Consider the following 5,428-nt stretch of genomic DNA (forward strand, 5'->3'; position numbering starts at 1 on the left):
AATTAGATCCACAGTTTCAACATATGATATTCATGCTGCAAAGATCATGTCAAATCAACACGCAGCTCTACAAAAGGGATGAAAAGAAACCATGAAGAGGCACAAATAATTTTGTTCAAACCCCAGGGACTGAAGTTGATGTCATGTAACATGTTATTTATTTCTGGAGGTTGTTTCTCCTCAAATCCAGGGAGAAACCTCAAAATGCCCAGGGTGGGCTAAAATTTGGTTCCAATATTTGTTAAGGAAAGGAAGTAGGCTATTATGCTCCCTAATTCCTCCAGTTTTCCTCCCCTACAGCAAGGGTGTAAAATTCTGCATGAAGTGTATCACACACTGAAGAACAAACTCAAAGATGAAAAGGTAAAGTTGAACCTTTTGAATTCCTTGTTGCCAGTTATATTGTGATATACTGCATTGGTTGGATATTAATTTATAACCTGTGACATTTAGAGCACATGCTACCTCATGTCTGTGTTTTTATCTGCTCCTAAGGCAGCACATGGCTGTCCAGGTGATTAATTTCCTCAAACGATCCCCTATTGATCCACAGCATGCTAGTGGATAACATTGTGCATGTCATAAACTTCATCACAAGAGGGCTCAAAGGAAGGCATCATAAGAAGGATGTGGAAATGACTTTGTTTTGGTATCATACACTCACTGTAACTTCCTCTTTAAATTGAAGACTAAGTTTGGTAGGTGAAACATCAGTGCCTGATGATTCATTCTGACAGGATGTGTAAAAAAACAAAAACAAACATGCACTCTGCAGTTTCTTACCATCTCCTACCGATATTACGAGATATATCGGTTATACCTTGCTAGGATCAGATTCTTCCTCTTAATTCGTTCTAGATCTGTGAAGGATCTTTGAGGTGTCAGTTGTGTCTGACCCAGTAAAACACACTGAGCCTGGGTTGCACATGAGCCAAAAGCTGTGATTAATATACCTCTCTGTTCAGTTTCCCTTTTGTACAGTTACCATAGATTTAACAGATTCCACGCATGGGATCTTTGCAGACTCGCCAAATACCAAGATGACTAACTTCATCCACATATCCCATATGCTTTAAATTTCATCCATTAGGTGTTCCCTGACAAATGCATATTTTAAACCACAAATCTTGCCTGTGGTTTTTGAAGACAAGCGAAACAATGTGAAATTGAATATAGAATACTCTTAAATTGTAAAGGGAATGTGCATTATGTTGATGTGTGCAAGTGCAAAGGCACTGTTGATGTGGTTGATGGTTGATGTGCAAAAAATGTGTTCAGAGCTGTACAGCAGTAGGCCTACATACTGTGCGGTGCTGTGTCCACTAAATCATAGGGATCGATGTAAATTCCACTGCTCTTTACTTTTTCAAGACGCCCATTTATTTTCCTTGAAGTGTGGCAGCTCTCACTCCGTTTCTAACCGATGATGAAATCAGTGCATAACACAAGATATGGCTTCAAAAACAAACAGAGTCACCAGCTTTTATGCTCTGATTACACTGAACATTATAACATTCACCAAGTGTTTACTGCATGCCTATTGTGCTGGATTGCATTAGATGTGGTGGTCCTTAAGTCCACCATACGTTGGCTACAGATGATTTTCATGCTAGAGATCCAGCATGGCTTGGTAAAAAGTTCTCTAAATGGTTTGTTCATTTATTGTCTGATTTCATTCTTATATTAAAAAATGATATGCCCCAATTATGTCTTGTTTATTACAATTATGATTAGCAATCTAAGCCATTGTAAAATACTCACACCTGTGATCAAACTACATCATATTACTGCGCCAAGTAAATTGTCATAAAATGTCAGATTTTGTTCTTGATTATGATTTACTGGATGGGCTAAGCATGGACGGTCGGCTGAAAGAAATTGACAGGTATCCTTAGCTGTTTTAAAATCACTGTAAATCATTGCTTCTTGGGCTTATTGCTGAGAATTTTCCAATGTGGATTACATAAGTACAGCATAAAGCATTTTCTATTTGGCATGGCAGTGCGAGATTTATATCCACCCTCTTTTATAAAGATTAGGATGAATGAATAAGGGTTAATAATCTCCCAAGATCCCCGCAGTCAGGGTTGTCCCAGGATGACAACAGAAGAGTTACATAATGGTCGGATAAGTGTGGACCGAAGGTGGGATAGGGAAAGGTCATCTTCTTTTCCTGTTGGAAATCTGAATGTAAGCAGATTTATTAGTTAAGGTGTCAGAAGACACACTCAAAGCCTGACCTGACAGTAACAAACAGAGGAGCAATGTAAGGTCAACACCCTACGTACAACATGTACAAAGTATGAAAAAAGTAGTAGAACAACTAAATGTGCATTTGTCTTCAAAGATTACATGGTGAGACAGTGACAAATGGGAGAAGCCGCATGTCTTCCACTTTCACATTTTCCATATGTTTTATACTTAATGGTAATGGATTGTGAAGTTGAATACAGCTCTTGGGAGAGAGCTGGGCAGGCAGTGTTCTCACTTTTTCTCATAGGAAGCGTTTGACAAGGAATGTTCTGCCAGGACCCTGACAACAGACTCAAATACCTCACTGCTGATTTCAAACAGATGCATACATGGACTTTATGCTCCTTTGAAGTACATTTTGTATAGGTGGTCTTTGCAGACTCTTGAGGTATAGAATTTTTTGTAAAGTAATTTGGAGATATACGAGTTATTCTGTTGTAAAGAGTTGATTTTTTGATCAAAGTAAGGAATGCTGCTGCAATTGTGTTTCAATTTAAACACAGGATGACAGAAGTATTATGTTTGACTCGGATCCAACAGAACACTGGGCTTGTTGATAAATTCTGTGTTTAAGAGAAGGACACAATGATACATTCTCAAACCATTACATATATACAATGTATTTTCTACACCTAAATTATTGCAGGTCTGGAAAGTGAAAAGTGTACTTTGGCGTCCTCTGTTGGTCTGCCACAAACACACACACACACACACACACACACACACACACACACACACACACACACACCGCCACTAAATTCTTTAAGGCCCATATGACATAAGCCTCATTGTGATCAATTTGAAGATCTGTACTCAGTGAAATGTAAACCAAAAACATTTGATAAATAAATATGCCCTCAACCACTTCTTTACTTCTTTTCATGTTTACAACATATTGAAACAACATACAGTCACTGTTCACTAGCCTCTCCATAATTCCAGCATGGTGTTAACAATAATAGCCACGACTGTAGGAAATCACATTAATAATGGCACCATGCCAGCAGGCCAGCATTTACAATACCCTATGTCCCTATGTTGAATGTACCCATTAACAATGTCAGAATAATACACATAAGATAACTAATAACGGAAGTATTAAATAAAAACATTGCACAGACACGTACAAATCTGACAACTTACAGATTTGATTTGGTTTTGTGCCAGCAATGATAATGTTTTTTACTGCACTACTGCACAAAAATAATTTTTTTTTATCTACTCAGGTTTAATACCAATACTGATCAATATTACACAGTCGACAGATATGGTTCAATCACTTCTTGCTTTTAAACTCACTTTCCAGCCTGTATAACCCCTGCTTGTTTTCGTGTTCTATAATGGATTTGGGCCAGTATATAAGAAGATACAAATATATTGTGAGAGCAGACATCAGTAGTTCAGACAGGGATGAAGAAATGTTATTATAAGAGCAGGATTATCAAATTATAAACAGATTGGCAGAACAAGTCCAAACTCATTATTAAAAGGGGGACAATGTATGGAGTATAGTGTACACTTTCTTCTCGTTTCATTATCACAGTAAAATATTCATTGAGTAGACACAGGCTTTACCTGAAGATGTCATTGGATTTTGGTTTGATATTTAAGACCCTCCAGACATAATAAAAAACCAGGCCAGGCTTTACAGTCCAGTTCTTTCCAGACGTATAATATTATAAACCTCACTGTAAACTCTGGATTTTAAACCTCAACGCTGATAAATGTCAAAGCAGTTTACTCTAGGAATTAGCACTTACAAATATACAAAGCTTTTGCTTGGTGTCTTATGTTGAAAGACCCAAAACACACAGTGATGGGTGTGTAGGGTGTATCTTAGGATCATGAACTAACATAATGCCAAACCACAATAGCAACCTCTAAAGGGGCCAAAAAGAGCAGCTAGTGCAACAAATTGCACCAGCTGGGGCCAGAAGTGAGGAAATGTCTCTGAGTGAAGTGCCGCTTTAATAAATCCGGTAAGGACATTGTACAATATTTACTAGATACTAGATAAATACATTTGAGGATACAAGTAATACACTTTTGCAAAATTGGGTCTAAAAATTGGGTCCTAAACAACTTTTTATACCACACACCACCTCAGAAAATATTCGTCTCTCCATGTACCGCTATTTTGACAGAGATTAAAATCCAGCAGCGTAGGTCGACCCTGATGGGCTACAGACAGTTCATGCAGGAGGCAGGTTTATTCCTTAGAAGTTGTTTATTGTTGACTGTTGTTGAATCCTGAATAGAACTAGTTCAAGGACCAGAGCTCACTCACTCTGAACCATTCATGTAATCTCCGATTATTATCTCACATCACATTTGATCTAATCATTGATATATGCATGAGCTACGGGAATAAATGTGTCTACATATCAGGCTGATATTGAAACAAGATATTTCAGGAAATGCAAAACTGATTTTTAATCACATTTGAGTGATCCCCTAGTTTAATTTCATTCAAAATGTTATAGATGGTTTGATATGTTTTAAATTATTTTATTTAATTAACAAAACACACACACATACACATTTAGATTCCTTCAAGTACCATTACAGGAAAGTGAAGTACCACATACATAAACCGTTTATACCAGCAGCTGACCCTTATGACCCTTTATAATGAAAACATCACATCATCATTTAAGATAAGATACATGATGTGATAGACATTACTGATCCCAGGAATGACCAGGAATTTGTTACAGAAGCTCACAGTACACAAAGTGGATACCAAAAATGCTTGTGAATAAACACAAGTTCTAAGTTATATCTCTTTGAAGGTGAATATAGGACCCTCTGTTCTGACCTCAAGGATGGGAACCACTGCAACATAAAAACATAAACCACAATTTGTAAAGTGTAATATGCAGTAGTGACTAAAAAAAAGAAAAAAAGAAAGAAAATTGGTGCAACATGTGAATTAAATAATAAATAAATATATTTAACTACTTATACATTTAATACTTTGACAAGTAGAAAAGACTTGAGTGTTGTTGTTTTTTTGTATTTTTTTGTATGCGCACTGTAAAAACTAATTATGAATATTTCAATTTCACCGCTAAAGTACATGTGGTCTAGTCTAATTGCACATCAAATCGTTTAGTTGTTAAATAACATCACACACACACATGTATATACATATACCACACATCTGAGGCACTGA

Source organism: Larimichthys crocea, chromosome XXIII (assembly GCF_000972845.2).
Source record: "Larimichthys crocea isolate SSNF chromosome XXIII, L_crocea_2.0, whole genome shotgun sequence".
NCBI classification, from domain to species: Eukaryota; Metazoa; Chordata; class Actinopteri; family Sciaenidae; genus Larimichthys; species Larimichthys crocea.